The 19,429-nt window shown below is 38.6% G+C and overlaps 1 protein-coding gene and 1 long non-coding RNA gene across 2 annotated transcripts in view; one reads left to right on the top strand and one right to left on the bottom strand.

Annotated features, from left to right (window-relative positions):
* Positions 1-19,429, top strand: part of PTPRN2 (protein tyrosine phosphatase receptor type N2) — a 925,005-nt gene that overhangs the window by 186,052 nt on the left and 719,524 nt on the right. The window lies entirely within an intron of this gene.
* The window catches only part of LOC131196672 (uncharacterized), a 78,364-nt gene continuing 68,008 nt past the window's right edge, over positions 9,074-19,429 (bottom strand). The window contains exons 3-4 of the long non-coding RNA XR_009154800.1: positions 13,383-13,538; positions 9,074-11,692 (exon numbers count right to left, since the gene is read on the bottom strand). This is a non-coding gene — a long non-coding RNA (uncharacterized LOC131196672). The remainder of the gene's footprint in view (positions 11,693-13,382; positions 13,539-19,429) is intronic.

The raw sequence follows: 19,429 nt of genomic DNA on the forward strand, positions 1-19,429 counted from the left end.
AAATTGGAAGTAGGTATATAGTTCAGGGGTGGATTCTAAACTTTTTTACTACTGGTTCTGTGGGTGTGGCTTATTTTGTAGACGTAGCTTGATGGTCATGTGACAGTGGGCGTAGCTTGATGGTCATGTGACTGGGTAAGCATGGCCAATTCAATGTCACTCACATCAAGGGGTGCCTCGCCTGGCCCCTCCCTTCCCAGCCATTCCTTGTCACACTCAGCCTCAATGTATCTATAGTTCTGCAAAAATGTTGTTCACCTTTTTTCAACTTTATTATCTACATACTATAGATGCACTTTCATAGACCACTGAAAGGAGGAAATGGCTCACATGCTTTGCTTAAGAGTGTGATAGGCAACAGGCTTTTAAGGGGCTGCCAGAAAGAAGTGGGGGGAGGGAGAATTTATTTTCCAAAGCACCAGAAGGCAAAACAAGAAGCAATGGATGGAAACTGAACAAAGAGAGAAGCAACCTAAGGAGAAACTAAGGAGAAACTCCCTGACAATGAGAACCAATATAGGTTTCAGTCATAATTTCACATATAAAATAGCCATTGGAACAACCTGCATATTGTTCAAAACAGTCATTAGTATTATGGCTGATGTTTGACAGCAAGCCTAAAATCCCCATTTCCTTCCCACTCCAGGGGAAAGTTACTTCAAAATCCCCATTCCCTCCCCACCCCACTAATCTCTCTGGGAGAGAATCAAACTCCCCACTTTTCATTTCCCAAATAAAATATTAGTTATAAGAAAATGCTCCCACATAAGCAAGGAAAAATCAAGCTGCTAATAAGGAACCTGCCTGGAATTCCACATTCCTGCCAGCTGCTTAAAGGAAACTTTGTAAGGAAAAAACAGCTACCGGTGCTTAGAGATAATAGAAAGTGGAAGCCGGAAGTTCGGCTCCATTTACAAGCAGGCAGAAAATTCATTCAAGACAGGATATTTCACAATGGAAATCGCCCAAACCTTTTTAGAAACACAAAGCCCATGTTGCACAAATCCCAAAACTTCAAAAACAGAACCATATAAGAATTCCTCCTCTTATCCAATTTGTTGTTTAGCTGACCCAGAAAGGAGCTGCTTCTGCAAGTAGCCTTCTCCTTCCAGCAGCTGTGTCAATTTAAAGCAACAGTGTCTTTTTTTTTCATTCTTTGCCAAGCAATCTCTTGGCTGAGAAACAAGTCCTGATTTTTTCATTCTAGCTGATCAGTTGGGAGGCTTCTTGGCTTCTCAATTTAAAGCAACGGTGTCTTGGGTTTTTTTTTCTATTCTTTGTCCAGTGAGCCCTGAGTTTTTTCCTTCTAGCCAATCAGCTAGATTGGCTAGAAGGACTAGAACTCAGAAGGCAGCAATAGATTGGGGGTGGGCCAGGCAGAGGTGGCATTTACCGGTTCTCCGAACTACTCAAAATGTTTACTACCAGTTCTTGCGAACCGGGGAGATCTGATAGCAGCCTACTACTGATATAGTTCTATTTTTGTTCACTAAGGTATATCTTCCTATTGCAACAGCATACTTGTTAAATTTTTAGGCATATTTATTTTAGAAAATTTATACTGCCGCCTACTTGCACATGGTGACTCAAGACAACTTACATGGATATAAAAACAACTTAGAAAATAAAACAACAACAACAACAACAACAACAATAAATTGCAGCTTCCTGCAATAATACCAGCAGAACTGCAAAAAACTGCACTACTTGAAACATCGTACATCTTAAGAAGGTATTTGGTTGATACCTAGGATGCTGGCAGAAACCTGTATCAACCATTAGCACCAATCAATGCTATTTGTGGTGCATTTTTGAATGTTCAGATGACTGAGTTTCATTTTTAATGAATAAAGTAAATAATAATAATAATAATAATAATAATAATAATAATAATAATAATAATAATAATAATAATAATAATAATAATAATATAGAACAAGCCATTAGAACAAATGTAATCAAAGCCAGAATAGAAAAATCTGCTGATGATCCCAAATGCAAACTCTGCAAAGAAGCAGATGAAACCATTGATCACATACTGAGCTGTTGTAAGACAATAGCTCAGACCAACTACAAACAACGTCACAACACAGTCGCTCAGATAGTCCACTGGAACTTGTGTCACAACTACCATCTTCCTGTAGCAAAGAACTGGTGGGATCATAAGCCTGAAAAAGTGATTGAAAATGAGCATGCAAAACTACTAAGAATGTTCTTTCTGCGCCAACTCGGTAAGCTCAAACTGCCCAAGGAGCTGCTGATTCAGTTCTACAGAGGAATTATTGAGTCTGTCATTTGCACCTCTATAACTGTCTGGTTCGGTTCTGCAACCCAACAAGAAAGACACAGACTTCAGAGGATAATTAGAACTGCAGAAAAAATAATTGCTACCAACCTGCCTTCCATTGAGGACCTGTATACTACACGAATCAAGAAGAGGGCCGTGAAAATATTTACAGACCCCTCGCATCCTGGACATAAACTGTTTCAACTACTACCCTCAAAACGACGCTATAGAGCACTGCACACCAGAACAACTAGACACAAGAACAGTTTTTTCCCAAAGGCCATCACTCTGCTAAACAAATAATTCCATCAACACTGTCAGACTATTTACTGAATCTGCACTACTATTAATCTTCTCATAGTTCCCATCACCAATCTCTTTCCATTTATGACTGTATGACTATAACTTGTTGCTGGCAATCCTTATTATTTATATTGATATATTGACCATCAATTGTGTTGTAAATGTTGTACCTTGATGAAGGTATCTTTTCTTTTATGTACACTGAGAGCATATGCACCAAGACAAATTCCTTGTGTGTCCAATCACACTTGGCCAATAAAAAATTCTACTGTGGGATTTCCAAATACAGACTGATAAAGTTTTGGAACAGAATACCCCGGATACCACAATTGTGGAAAAGAAAAAAGTGTGGATAGTCGACATTGCTATACCTGGTGACAGCAGAATTGATGAGAAACAACTTGAAAAAGTCACCAGATATCAAGATTTGAGAATCAAATTGCAGAAACTCTGGCATAAACCAGTGCAGGTGGTTCCAGTGGTACTCGGCACACTGGGAGCTGTGCCTAAAGACCTAGGCAAGCACTTAAAAGTGATTGGCGTTGACAAGATCACCATTGGTCAGCTGCAGAAGGCCACCTTACTGGGATCTGCTCGCATAATTCGCCGATACATCACACAGTCCTAAACACTTGGGAAGTGTTCGACTAGTGATCTGTGATACGAAATCCAGCATAGTTATCTCGTTTGCTGTGTATACTGTCATTTTGTGTAAACAACAACAACAACAACAACAACAACAACAACAACAACAACAACAATAATAATAATAATAATAATAATAATAATAATAATAATAATAATAATATATTAAGTCCCACCACTCACCCTGGTGACAATATACATTCATACAAGCCATTTAATGGGCTCCATCCCATCCTGGGTTCCCCAGGCCCGCTGGCAAAACAACGTCTTCAGTGCCTTCCTAAAGAGTGTTAGAATGGGGGCCAGTCAAATCTCTGGGAGAATGATGTTCCAGAGAGAGGGAGCCACCATGGAGAAGGGCCCTTCTTCTTGGTCCTGCCAGATATATCTCTCTAGGGCATGGGACCCAGAACATTCCTTGCTTCCCTTGCTCTAGTGGGTCAGGTAGATGTGACCGGCAAGAGACGGTCCCTCAGATAACCTGGTCCAAACAACCAGCACCTTGAATTGCACCCGGAAGCAAATTGGCAACCAATGCAGCTCCCACAGGAGAGGAGATATATGTGCACACCAAGGTCTGCACAAAACCATGCAGGCCACTGCATTTTGCACCCACTGGAGCTTCCAGATGCTCTTCAGGAGCAGCCCCATGTAGAGGGCATTGTAATAGTCAAGATGGGAGGTGACTATGGCATGAGTGACCATGAGCAGGGATTATTGGTCCAGAAAAGGGTATAACTGACACACAGCCCAAAGTTGTCCAAAGGCCCTCCTGGCTACAACTGTCACCTGCTCTTCGAGCAAGAGTCACAAGTCCAGGAGAACCCCCAGATTATGTACAGGGTCCTTTTGGGGCAGTGCCACCCCATTCAAGGCCAAAGGTGGCAATTCTTCATGGGACAAAGAACCCCAGACCCAGAGCCACTCAGTCTTGCCAGAGTTCATTTTCAACTCATTGCTCCCCATCCAGCCCCTAACAGCCTCCAGGTACTGTGAGAGGAAGGTCATAACATTGCTTAACTCACCATAGGCTGAGACATGCAGCTGAGTATGATCAGCATATTGATGATATCTCAGTCCATGGTGAGAGATGATCTCACACAAGGGCTTCATGTAGATGTTGAATAGGAGCGGAGAGACTACCGAGCGGCACCCCGCAAAGCAGTGGGTGAGGACTGAATCTCTCACCTCTTTTGGAGAACCTGATAGGAAATATATGTGCCATTATTCTTCATAGTTAGCATAAAGCATTGTCTGTATACTACAAACCATTTCCAAAAATAGAAGTTATTGCCATTACCTACTTATGATTTCATCAGTTACCTTTCAAGGAAAATCTCCCTTATTTTTTTATTGTTCATTGTCACAGTACCTTTGGAATTGGGAATGCTTAGTTTTACTGATATGAGGGTTTTTTCTTTCCTTTTTAAGGTTTGAGGGAGATTATTTGTTTGTGGATCACGGCACCCCTTGATCACTATTAAATGAAGTGATGAAGAATTCGATATTTTTTTAAAAAAAAACTCTTATTATTAAAAGATAAGCAGAAAATAGAAATAGAATAGCAGAGTTGGAAGGGACCTTGGAGGTCTTCTAGTCCAACCCCCTGCTTAGGCAGGAAACCCTACACGGCTTCAAGCAAATGGTTATCCAATCTCTTCTTAATAAGTTCCAGCATTGGAGCATTTACAACTTCTGAAGGCAAGTTGTTCCACTGATTAATTATTCTGTCAGGAAATTTCTCCTTAGTTTTGAGTAGTTTCTCTCCTTGATTAGTTTCTACCCATTGCTTCTTCTCCTAAGGTGCTTTGGAGAATAGCTTGACTCTCTCTTCTTTGTGGCAGCCTCTGAGATACTATCATATCACCCTAAGTCCTTCTTTTCATCAGACTAGACATACCCAGTTCCAGCAACTGTTCTTTATATGTTTTAGCCTCCAGTCTCCTAATCATCTTTTTTGCTCTTCTCTGCGCTCTTTGTAGAGTCTCAACAACTTTTTTAAAAAAATAAATTTTTTTTGGTTTACTTTTATATCCTGCCTTTCTCCGAAGACTCAGGGCGGCTTACAGTGTGTAAGGCAATAGTCTCATTCTATTTGTATATTTACAAAGTCAACTTATTGCCCCCCCAACAATCTGGGTCCTCATTTTACCTACCTTATAAAGGATGGAAGGCTGAGTCAACCTTGGGCCTGGTGGGACTTGAACCTGCAGTAATTGCAGGCAGCTGTGTTTTAATAACAGGCTTCTTATAGCCTGAGCAACACCGCGGCCCTAATAAATACCAAAACAGTAACTGAATAAATGCCAAAATAGTTACCAGATTTTATGTATGTTTGTATGTATGTGCATCAGGGGTGAAATTCACTTATCTTCCCTACCAGTTCGCAAATGGCTGTCGCCCACTCATGCGCAAAGCCTTCTGCGCATGCGCAGAGGTTAAAATCATTGCAAAAAAGTGACATCATGACATCTGCACGGATGGGCGGAGCCTCCCGCAGCTGCCGCTACTGGTTCGCCCGAGCCGGATAGAACCACTGAATTTCACCCCTGATGTGCATGAGCCCAGTGTTGATTTGTGGTGACTATCTGAACTAGTCCCTGCTATTTTCTTGGCAAGGTTTTTGGGACTGGTTTGCTGTTGCCTCCTTCTTAGGACTGTGAGGATGACTGGCCCAAGGTCACCCAGATGGCTTGAATCAGACAGTTTCTAGTCTAGTTTCTAGTCCGGTGCCTTAACTACTACACTAGTCTGACTCTCTTATAAAGTATTAATGCCAATTTTAATGCCAACATAATAACAGTGCAGTAAGATAAAAATAATACCGTAGCATTTCATAGTAGTGTTTATAAAACTGTATGTTGCTTTGGATATTGAATAACAAAGAATGCAGCTGAATATAATTGACAGTGTCATTCTAGCAGTCCCTCCTAAGTAATGACTTCAATGTCACTTCTACTTTCTCATTTTAAGAACTGTGAATAATTAAAGATTATGGTTATAGATACTCCTCTAAGTCAAGCAAATCCATATAAGTTATTTATTAAGGGACTCTCAGATTCACTAAACCATTGGCTTATATGTTTGTGCCACACCAGGAAAGTTCTGAAGCATGTCACTATTTTCATGTAAATTATCTTGTAGCAGAGCCAAAGCTATTTTCACTTCTCTGGTAACATTATTGTAGACCCTAATATTGGCCCACAGTTTCAGGGTTTCAAATATCTCCTCATATGCAATATGTCCTCAGTTGCTATCTTACACAGAATAAACTTGAAAAATTATGCAAACGGTGGTTCATATGAGGCACCACTATTGGTGACTTTCCTGTGTTCTGTTCTTTCAAGGCAGGAACAATTTGGTTTGCTTTTACCCAAATTACTCTTCATTTATTTATCCAACTTAAAGTTCACCAAAGTTTAAATGTAATTTTTTCCACAGGTGACATTTGATTTGTTTTTTCATTTTAGTGACTGCATTTATTACATTTTTAGATTACACAATGCCTTTAGGAAGGCATTACTCAATTAAAGCATTTTTTTTAAAAAAAAGGTAATATAAGAAGCAACATAAAAAGAGTCGTACTAATGCAGGCTTAACAGTTGAGGGTTAAATAAACATTGGAAGGTATGTAATGAGATCATTTACATCCTTTTATTCCCTTTGTTTTAGAAAGTTTATTATGAAGCTTGAATCAGATCCTATATAAACAGAAGTGGAATTTTAAACATTATGCAACATTTCCCTCCTAAAACTACCATTGTTGCTTTCCTCTCTTCCTTTTATGTTTGCACTGTTCAAGAAGCACTTATTTTAACTAAATAACTCTAAATCCTTCTAGTGTGTTGTGAGAATGATGTTCTATAATTTAATGTATGCAAAATGTTTCAGAGAAGATGGGGATATCTAAATTTGCATTCCTAGTTGCAATTTGTGAAACGTTTAGGAGGGTGGGAGGAGGAGAAATAATGCTATTCTTTTATATGTAAATTTTAAGTTTTGACATTGATCAATGCCCCCTCCCTCACTTCCTATGTCTCTAAGGGAATGAAGTGCTATTACTAGATAACCAGTTCAAGCTATACACACTATTCATAGCAGAACTAAAGTACCCACGAGGGAGAGAAATGATTAGCAGTACATTCCCATTTACACTCTGCAGAATGTTTTCCATCCTAGAATACTACTCCTTTCAGCTCATTTACATGGGAGAGACTGATAGCTGCTGATTTCTGAAAGCTGTAAATGAGCTTTTCTTTTCACTAATAGTTTTTACTAACCATAGATTATGTTCCCAATGCCTAAAGCTGTTTGCTGCATCCATCATTGATACTGCTTAATGAGAGCTCATATAATTTGCCTTGTGCGGACAATGTTTGTAGGGTCCTCTCAAAGTGCTTGTATGATGTGCATAATTTATACATATAGGATTTATGTACGCTATATTTAAAGACCCCAGGATGAAAGAAACACAAACGGAATTGTTCAGTCAAGGATCGCAGAAAGTTTGCTTATAATTTTCTGTATTCTTTATTAATAATGCATGAAGTAATTGAGAGTTAAATATTGTCAGGCATACAAGTATTTACATTCTGTCAAGGCCAACCATCCTGAAACTCTAGATGGGAGAAATACCTGAAGATGGGCTTTCTTAGAACATCATACTGGACGTTGATTGGACTCTCAGTGCCAGATTCTGGGGCGAGGGATTTGGGGTGACTTTCAATCTGTAACTTTTGTGCATTTTGAATCAGATCTTGCCATGCTTTCGCTGCTATCATTTCAAATTTAGCAAAAGTACCTTGTCTCTAAATCAATGGAGTTGATTGAGTTTTGAATGGAGGCCACCTTCAAAACTAGCAGGGTAAATAGGCAGCAAACCCCCCAATTCACTTGTATTGATGATGTTATTTAGTTGGGTAATAAAATACAAGCAAAGAACCAAGTTCAGAGAGTTTGGAGAATTCCATACCATACTATAGAATTGTGGTATCTTTTCATATGATCATGATTAAGAAACAGAAATTCATACTTTTAAAAAAAAAAGATATTTCAAGTATTTATTTTATTTTATTTATTTATTTTGTCACAACATCATATAAAAAGATTATATAGTATATAAACATATATATGAGTAAATATTAGGAGGTATAAGCATATATATATATAGGAAGAAGAAAAGAAAAACAATAGGACAGGAACGGTAGGCACGTTTGTGCACTTATGCACGCCCCTTATGGTCCTCTTAGGAATGGGGTGAGGTCAATAGTTGAAAGTTTTTGGTTAAAGCTTTTGGGATTATGGGAAGAGACCACAGAGTCATTTATTTATTTATTTATTTATTTATTTATTTATTTATTTATTCATTTATTCATTCATTCATTATTTATTTATTTATTCTTATAAATAAATAAATAAAATAAAATAAATAAAATAAATAAATAAAGTTTATTTATTCTTATCTAAAACTGTTTTGATCTCAAGGAATTGTCACTGTACACACTTAGCAGACGACTGCTTCAACTACTTAAAACAAGGGCAAAATTTTTTGTAACTGCTGGAGAATAGTTATCTTTACTCAATTTCAGGAATATTGCTGTTGGCATATGAGACCATAGCATGAAATGGAACAGAATATTTAATTTGGCCAAGTGTGATTAGACACATGAGGAATTTGTACAAACTATAAATAGCTATTGTTACTAGAATAATTGAAGGTCCAACATAAAATAACCTCAAATTCACATACCATATCAGATTATACAATCAGATATACGATCTAAATGATTTTGTCCTTATTAAGTGTCTGCAGACACTTCGTTCCCCCTGAACGTTCTGTTGCGTACTCATCTATATGTTTATTTTATTTTATTATCTATATGTTTATTTTATACTGTAGTTGTTTTATATCTTATTCTTAAAATTATCCGTTTTCCTTTTATTAAAAAAAAAAAATCTAAAGGAAGTTAAATTTCTGCAGAAGTGGCAAGTCAAACATATCTGTTTTTTCAAATTCTTATCTGAAAGGGCAGCTTGTTTCGCCAAACTGCCATCTTTTCAGCAAAGCCAGCACCTTTATTTTCAAGGGGGGGGGGCAAAATGTCACCAAAATAGGAAAAAACCTGAATCTTAAGCTTGAAAGTTTACCAGATGGAATAACCCATCCCCCACTTTTACAAGAGGAAGGAAAAGCCATTCATGAGTTGTATAAAATGTAATTTTGAGTGAAAGCTTACTAAAAGCTATATAGGTCATGAAGACAATGCGCCTTTTATTCTTTGAAATAATTCACATTATGGCCCTTTGTATTACCACCCTTATCAAAGAAAAGCCTTTAGATTTTTTTTTTAGCAGATAATTACAAATTGATTTTTTTTGGACCACTTCATTTGGGAATGGCTTTAAAAACCTCTACTTTTCCTTCTCTTCCCTTCTATCTCCAATCCTCTACTCTTGGTAAAAGCTACTTATTATTTTTCTCCTGCATCATATTGAAAAACTACTATTACACAGAACTGTTCAGGTGTGTTAAGCCACAATTGCCTTCTAGAAATGCCAGAATTGAAACCAAATATATAAATGTCATAGATATGTGACATTCCCATAGTGTTCCTTAAATCCAGATCTGTATTTGTTTATAGCATATTGCAAGGATTAATGATCTCAAAGTATATAAATTTAATTAATTTGTGATCGCTGCCTTTTTTGATAAGGACTTATTTAACTGTGAAATGATATCTGTGAACTCAAGGGAAGATAAGACCTATTTTGATATGCTATAGAAATCAGTTATTTAAAAATATTGTCAAAAGTTTGAACACTACCTTTATCTAAGTCTTAGCAGTCTTTATATAACATATTTGTAATAATGCTTCTTTAAAGGAGGCACAATGGTTAGGAGCTGAGGACTATGCTATTTATTAAGTCTTTTTCTCATCTGCCTTAAAGCTGTTGAACTCCACGGTCCATTATTAGCCATAATGCTTGACAATTGGGATGATTAAAGCTGATTTAACTAACAGAATCCTTAATCTTCTGTTATTCTTGTGTGATGGAGTGATGCTGATTATGGAGGGCAACCAGGACAATGAGGAAGTAGAGTTAGAATGGGAAGAAAATCCAGCAGTTGCAGCTGTGGAATATCTGGGTCCAAGCCTGTCACGGTGACCCAAAAATATTCATGATATGTCAGTTGATTTAAAAATGCAGCACTGGGGCCTCTAGCAGTAGTTGAATATGATATACTTGAAGATGTGGTATACTAGGGACAACAAACTTTTCAGTGTCTGCTTGCCATGAAGCAGGATTTAACAGAGAGAAAGCTGAACCTAATACTTTTAAGATTTTCAAGAATGATTGTAGCTGAAGAGAAGTTAACACACCTAGACATATTTATATGCCAATATCTCTTCAGCGCATATACAATACCTAGTGGTGGGTTTCAAATAATTTAACAACCAGTTCTCTGCCCTAATGATTTCTTTCAACAACCAGTTCACCAAATTGCTCAGAAAATTAACAACCGGTTCTGCCAAAGTGGTGCGAACTGGCTGAATCTCACCACTGACAATACCCAAAGAGGTCTAATTATCCATCACTGATATATAATGACATTTCCTCCTGATCTGTTGAGATCTTGCTTATGTGCAATGCTCCCTCTGTTTACTCTACATACCAGGGAACTAATATGACAATTGCGACAATAAGACATGGCTTAGTCATAGCTACTTAGAGTATATATTGCATTGATATAGTTTTTAGAGAAACACCTGAAAGCTTCACTGAAGATGTCTATCTACAACGGTAGCATGATTGTGCTGCTGAACAGGACAATGAATTAATTATTGTTACCCATACCTTTGCTTGGAGGCTCATCTGGAGCTGTAGGCCTGTTTGCTGTGAATATCATTATGCAGGATAAGTCTGGCAACTCACAAAATTCTGACACGATGGCAGAGGTGACTTTTTTCTAAATGAATCTGCCCAATAACTTGAAATTTTATTTGAGTAGATTCAAGATATGTGTTGTTGAAATACATTATCCCAGGCAGCGGTGGGTTTCACAAATTCTTACCACCGGTTCGCCGCGTGGCCGCATGTACCCACCCTTCCATGCATGTGCTTTGCTCGCATGCATGCCTCCTGGGCATGCGCCGGGCTTCAAAAACGTGGCTAAATAGATGGCATTACAGTGGAGATGGTGGGCGGGACGGGTCCACCTTGCCGCTACCAGTTCACGCGAACCGATATGAACCGGCTGAATACCACCTCTGATCCCAGGGTATTCCTCTACTTCTTTAAAGCTCTGGCTGAAGTAAACATCATATGTTAGTCATCAGTCTTCTTTAGGATAGAAAGTTTCAGACTTGTGGTTTTTTTCATGAGATCCTTGAAAAATGGCTTCACATGGACAGCAGATGGCTCATGAAGGGCCAGGGTGGCCATGCCTTATCAGCACTAGGAGAAAGAAGATGGCAAAAGTCAGCTGGGGTGGTAGAGCACAGGATGTCAGGGGATTGATAGTGCAGGCTGGTGATGGCAATCGGGATCGGGACTGTGCTATGCTGCCAAATCAGATTGAAGTGGCTGAGTCTTCCCTGGCTAAGTGGCCCTGGTTTCATACATAGCACACTGCTGGTCCAGATTGGGACTGCTGGAGTTTCGAGGGACAGCTATGTTTTTGTGCTACATTGTGGTCCAGGGGTGTCTTGCAGCTGTAGAGTTATGGTGCACCATGAAGTCCCTGAACCACAAAATGGCAAACAATCCCAGAGCCTTGTGGTTTTTAACAGCAGAAATTCCAGTCCGAATTATTGTTGTAACTTGAAGACGATCTAAATTGTACATGCAGTGTTTTTCTATGTATTGGATTCTTTCCCAAGTTACCTTTGTGTAAGTCCAGGAATGCTCCTAAAATGATTATTTAAACCATCTAAAATTGTGCAAGATGCTAGATCGTGGATCTCATATGAATTGCCAATCCAAAATGAAATGCATTTCTTTTCCTGTATCATTCATGTCTCTCTCCCATTCATTTTCTATATTTCATATATCTTCTTTTTTTGGTTTATGACTTTCGCTGGTTTTCTGTGATCCTTTTTAAATGCTAATTTTTTCCTCATTCATTTTGAATAGTGTTTTTTAAGACCCCAGCACAGAATGAGAATGTGTGGAAAAGCTTTTGATATGCCCAGTTATAAACATAAAAGTATTATGAATAACACTAAACTTTTACCTGAATATCTCATTTAAAAAGTAATGGAAGTATGTGCAAATAGATAGGCGCATTTTTACTTTTTGATCTTGTTTTAAATATCTGTTTCTTTGTATTGGTATTTCTGCTGTTGATTTGTGGGATAGGATTCTTCATGTTTTCTAGTAATGGGAAAGAAAACCCTCAGAAAAACAGTGTAAGTTCCCTGCCCAGCAAGATGCAATATATAGAATGTGATAGCAGAGCAAAACAAGTTTCATGTGAGTGGGTCAACAAATTATTCTCTACAATCATTATTACAAGCGTAAATTAATGAGAACCAATTTGGTGTAGTGATTGAGGCATCAGGCTTGAACCAGGAGACCATGAGTTGCCCCGCCATAGGTACAAAGCCATCTGGATGACCAGTCACTTTTTCTCAGCAATGGCAAATCACTTCTGAATAATTTCGCCAAGAAAACTACAATGATTAGTCCAGGCAAACAAGGAGTCAAAACTAATCTAAGGGCACCATAAGTATATAAAAAAGCAGATAAGCATAGGCTATTGTTCTAGGACAGGGATGTCAAACCAAGGCCCAGGGACTGGATCTGGCCCACTGGGTACTTAGATCTGGCCTGCAGAGTTGCCCTGGAAACAGCAAAGGACTGGCCCATGGTGCCACTGCCAGCAAAAACAGACCTCCTTTTTCACTGGCAGAGGGTTGCAGGAGGCTATTACAGCCAAAAACAGAGCTCAGGAGCCCATTTTCGCTGGCAGAGTACTCAGACCACCACAGGTGCCCCTGACATGAGTGATGTTGAGCTGGCCATGCCCACCCTGGCCACGCCAACCCTGACCTCCGAAGTCAAACACAACCCTGGTGTAGCCCTCAATGAAATCGAGTTTGACACCCCTGTTCTAGTAAGAAACTAGATTAAGACTATAACTCACTTGTACAGACAGTTCTTGATATCAAAGATGTCCGACATTCCAACCTTGGCATCTCCGTTTAAAACCAGAATTGGATAAAATGACACAGAGGACCAGGGGTTCTTATTCCATAACCCCATTGAAGGTCTGTAGGAAGGTTTCAGGGATCTAGTAAACCTGAATGGGAAAAAAACTACAAATTTAAAATTTATTCATCATGTTATTCATTTAATGAGAAAACATATTATCCATTTGCTTAATGGATTTTGCTTAAATATTTTGATAACTGCATTTGAGTCTAGTTCATTTCTTTTATAGAGCCAGTTTGGTACAATGGTTAAGTACTAGTCCCATCTTAGTCCTAAAACCAGCTGATTGACCCTGGGCCAGTCATTCTCTCTCAGCCCTTAGAAGCAGGCAATGGCAATCCACTTCTGAAAACAATGACCAAGAAAACTACAGTGATTAAGTTCAGGCAGTCTCTGAAATTTGGATAATGATCGAACAGAAGAAAAACATTTCTTTTACAAAACAATCTGTAGCTTGTATTTTATTTTATGCATTTAAATACATTTTTCTGAGATTATATCTGTAGGTTTCACCAGACCATCAAAGAGATTTTATGTAAAATTCCTTACATGGTTGTTAATAATTTAGTCTGAAACTGTAGAAGTAGAAACAAGCTCATCATCAATAATAATAATAATCTTTGAATGTTGAAAATTCTATTTCATATCAGTTTTGATCCATGTCCCAACATTCTTCATCTAGTACAGTGGTAGTCAGCCTTTTTATACCTACCGCCCACTTTTGTATCTCTGTTAGTAGTAAAATTTTCTAATCGCCCACCGGTTCCACAGTAATGTGCCATGTGTCGTTGTCTGCTCAGGCCTCTCGTGCTGTTGTGGATTGGGTTTGGGGGGGAGGGTGCCGGCTACCAGCTCTGCTTGTCTGTTATAGCTGGAGGGGGGGGGGAGGGAGATGCACGAGCTATTCTGGGATGAGGCTCTTTTGTTTGCGGTCGCACTATAGTGCCATTTAGTTTCACTTAAGTAACGTGAACTAAACTTATGCGCGGGCGATACAAATAGTATATTTTCAGAAATTTAAATTGTCACGGGGAATTTTATGAAAACCTAATGAAAATGTTTTTAAATAATGCTATGAATTTTTTTTAAAGTAAATAAAATTAAAAAAAAGGAAAGTGCTTCAGTATCAGACAAAATCCCTACTGCCCACCATGAAAGCTGGAAAGCCCACAAGTGGGCGGTAGGGAACATGTCTACCACTGATCTAGTATCTATAACTTAAAAGTACCCTACTTGCCCTGATAGAATACAGTAGGTCCAATTGTTCCATTTTATGATGGAGAAAAGAGCCCTTTGTTTTTCTGAAGAATAACCATACAGTAAAGTCTTGAGACAACCTCAAAGACTAACAAATTTAGGAAGGCATAAGGCTTAGAGTTCTTTCTATCAGATGTGCAAGCTATTAACCTAAGATAAAGTAATTCTTATTTGGTAAGAAGGCTGTGATAGAAGGAGAAGTTAGAGAGAAATGAAGTATAGGACATAAAAGCAAAGCTAATTGCCTATAGATAATAGACATCCTCAAAACAGTTATTGAATGTGATATAGTCATTCTTGCACTGGTGAACTGATTAATTTCTGGAGTGCACTGATGAAACCTTGGCCTCAGTTTTACTCTTGAGTAATAAACCTAGAGATACATTTCAGACTAGTTATGTGATAAAATTGATCTTTGTAATTCTTGGAGAACTTAAGTGATTCCTACCATATTTCCACATATTTCTATAGATTTTATCATCTCTGTAAGAATGTCTGGGTACAGAAATATTAAAGTATCATGATATATATTTATCAAATGTGTGTGGGAGGGATAACATATGCTCTTCCATTTGTATGTTTGTATGTTTTTAAATTTTGACCAAAAGGTCATTTCCCGTCATTTCTTGGAATGGAACTACAGGCTGATTTGCACAGTAAATAAGAGCTGTGAATGTATCTGTATAGCAGGGGTGTCGAACTCAATTTCATTGAGGGCTGCATCAGGGTTGTGTTTGACTTCAGAGGGCCGGGGTGGGCATGACCAGGGTGGGTGCGGCCAACTCGACCATCACTGGTGTTGAGGGCGCCTGTGGTGGCCCAAGTGCTCTGCCAGCGAAAAAGGGCTCCCAAGCTCCATTTTCAGCTGTGATGGCCTTCTGCAACCCTCTGCCAGCAAAAAATGGAGCTCAGGAAGGCTGCCCACAGCCCTCATGAGCTCTGTTTTCAGCTGTGATGGTTTCCTGCAAACCTCTGCAAGTGAAAACAGAGCTCGGGAGGGCCATGTGCAGCCCTACCGAGCTCCATTTTCGCTGGCAGAGGCACTATGGGCCAGTCCTTCATTGTTTCCAGGGTGGCCCTGTGGGCCATATCTAAGCACCCTGCGAGCTGAATTTGCCCCCCTGGCCTTGAGTTCGACACCCCTGCTGTATAGCAATATTTTATTTAGTACAATGACTGGGGAAAAAATTTATTACTGGAAAATTTATTCTCAGTCAGTTAAAAAAAAAAGACCACTATGGAATATCAATAGTTATTCTTGCTGCCTAGCTCTCTTATAGCCTAACAATTTGTTACTGTACATAAACAGTATTTGAAGTTGGGAATGACTTTGGTGAATAAAAATGGCTGATTGTGTGAAGGAGAAAGAGAAGGAACAAAGATGACCAATCTTTTCTTAAGAGAGCTGTCAGCAACCGAAGGATGAATGGATTTTCTGAACAGGAAGTTTATGATGGAATCAGGAAAGGGTCAAATCACATATTAACATACAATTATAGAACTGTGTGTTTATCCCTATAGCTCAGCAACACATCTATAGTCATGGACAATTGTTGCAACCTCCCCCCCAACTCTTCTTTGTTGAGGACAATATGAAGTGTGGCAAATGTATATCATCAGGCTGCAGTGTTTATTTCTTTGATCCATTTTTGGGGAAATGGATCTTTTCATGACTCAAAATAGAACAAAGCTTAGTTATCTCAGAATAGATGCATAAAACCTAATAAAACCTTTGTAGTCCTCACAAAATTAAAAATAATAGCACAATACTGCCAGAATTGGTAAGTTGTTGTTGAATGTTGTTGGCCTCATTTTAAAATGCTCCTAGAGCCATAGATACAGAAAGCCTATAGGTGGTAGGTTGCAACCTAACACCTATAGGCTTTCTACATCTATGGCTCAAGGAACATTTTAAAATGAGGCCAACAACATTCAACAACAATTTACCAATCCTGGCAATATTGTGCTATTATTTACATTTTATTATTTATTTATTTATTTATTTATTTATTTATTTATTTGTCACAACAGTATATATAGGCATAAGCATGAAATAACTATACGCATATATAGATAAGCATATATATAAGCGTGTGTGTGTGTGTGTGTGTGTGTGTGTGTGTTTTCGTAGATTTTCACAGGTATATGTATGTAGGTCTTGGCATTTTAGGGTCTTTTATAATAAAAATAACAACAGAGTTGGAAGGGACCTTGGAGGCCTTCTAGTCCAACCCCCTGCCCAGGCAGGAAATCCTACATCATCTCGGACAGATGGTTATCCAACATTTTCTTAAAAATTTCCAGTGTTGGAGCATTCGCAACTTCTGGAGGCAAGTCGTTCCACTTATTAATTGTTCTAACTCTCAGGAAATTTCTCCTTAGTTCTAAGTTGCTTCTTTCCTTGATCAGTTTCCACCCATTGCTTCTTGTTCTACCCTCAGGTGCTTTGGAGAAGAGCCCAACTCCCCTCACAACTTCTCTGTGGCAGCCCCTGAGATATTGGAACACTGCTAGCATGTCTCCCCTAGTCCTTCTTTTCATTAAACTAGACATACCCAGTTCCTGCAATCGTTCTTCATATGTTTTAGCCTCCAGTCCCCTAATCATCTTTGTTGCTCTTCTCTGCTCTCTTTCTAGAGTCTCAGCATCTTTTTTACATTGTGGCAACCAAAACTGAATGCAGTATTCCAAGTGTGGCCTTACCAAGGCATTATAAAGTGGCACTAACACTTCATGTGATCTTGATTCTATCCCTCTGTTTATGCAGCCCAGAACTGTGTTGGTTTTTTTGGCAGCAGCTGCACACTGCTGGCTCATATCTAAATGGTTGTCCACTAGGACTCCAAGATCCATCTCACAGGTACTACTATTGAGCAAGGTACCACATATACGGTACCTGTGCATTTTGTTTTTCTTGCCTAAATGTAGAACCTTACTTTTTTCACTGTTGAATTTCATTTTGTTAGATGGCACCCAATGTTCAAGTCTGTCAAGATCTTTCTGTAATTTGAGCCTATCTTCTAGAGTATTGGCTATTCCTGCCAGCTTGGTGTCATCTGCAAATTTGATGAGTTCCCTATCTATCCCCTCGTCCAAGTCATTGATGAAGATGTTGAAGAGTACTGGGCCTAAAACAGAGCCTTGGGGTACTCCACTGCATACTTCCCTCCATGTGGATGTAGTTCCGTTGATGACTACACGTTGAGTGCAGTTGGTCAGCCAGTTACGGATCCATCTGGTGGTGGTGCTGTCTAACCCACATTTTTCTACTTTATCTAGTAGTAGGTTATGATCTACTTTATCAAATGCTTTACTGAAGTCCAAGTAAATTATATCGACAGCATTCCTCTGGTCTACTAATTTTGTCACTAATGTGCAGTAAACTAACACTAATGCAGTAAACTAGCACTAATTTTCCTGTGTAAGGTTGAGAGTATCTTGGCGATGTTTCGACGAGGTCTCACTCATCATTTTCAGGTTGGTGTCTTCAGCTTCATGCTTCTCGTGCTTCGTGCACGAGAAGCACGAAGCCGAAGACACCAGCCTGAAGGTGATGAATGAGACCTCGTCGAAACGTCGCCAAGATACTCTCAACCTTACACGGGAAAAGACCCAAAAATGCCAAGACATACGTACATACATACATACATTCATACATACATACATACATACATATCAGATATAGATATAAGCATATATATATATAAGCAAATATACATCTGCTATAGGTCTTTGTAACAACTTATTTTGGGGGATTTGTCAGGATCTAACTAGACCTAGATGCACAACTACTCTAAAGTAAAGTAGATTTTGTAAACCTTTTCTTTATTTTTAATATAGACAGGAAAGTGTTGGTTTCTCTTTCAATCATGGCAAACTGATTATGCATTAGTCAACTGCATTTAGTCAACTCCCTTTAATAGTGCATCTACTCCACTGTATAAAAGAGTTTGGTATGCAGTAGAAAGCAGTAAAAATCTTTATGATGGTAATTGATCATACTATTCAGCAATTAACTAGCTCCTTGTCTGCAAAAATAAACTTCTGCTATTGTCAGTTTGCTGAACTTACAATAAGATTTGGGTATAGCTATCTTTAAATCCTTTGACTTCTTAGAGTTCATTAGGGTTACTGGAGACCCTTGTTGGGCAACTTTTCAGGTCAGCAGAATGCCGGCTGTCTTCTGATCCTCTTCTCCTTCAACTCTGTGTCAAATAGACATGATTCCACATTGCTTTGCTTTTTTAAATTATCTTCCCTTTGTATCTCTGAGTGGGTTTTGGCCTATTCCAGAACAGGCAAATATTTAACAGCTAGAAGCATCTAAACCTAAGAACTTGAAGTAACTAGTCATTTTCTTCTTTCCCCAAAAACTTTTTCAAACCAACTTTCCTTTTCTGCCAGACCATAAAGTCTGTTTCAAGTTTCTTTCTCACCTCCATCCCCAACTTGAGAAATGATATATGTGCATTATCTGTCAGAACTTATCACCTGTCAAGTTCAGCTTGTGTATGTGGAAATCATATAACAGGCAGGAAGACAATGCTTAGATGCATCTTCCTGTTGCATACCTCACAGACAAATATAATGTACAAATCTAAATTGTATCTGCAGTGGAATGTACTCAGTGTTTATTATTCATACATTATGCTGTGTTTATTTCTGCCCTCCTCACAGGAGCTCATCTGTGATGTATCGATACCTCCCAGCTTTATTTTCATA

The sequence above is a fragment of the Ahaetulla prasina genome, chromosome 4 (assembly GCF_028640845.1).
Source record: "Ahaetulla prasina isolate Xishuangbanna chromosome 4, ASM2864084v1, whole genome shotgun sequence".
Classification (NCBI taxonomy): Eukaryota; Metazoa; Chordata; class Lepidosauria; order Squamata; family Colubridae; genus Ahaetulla; species Ahaetulla prasina.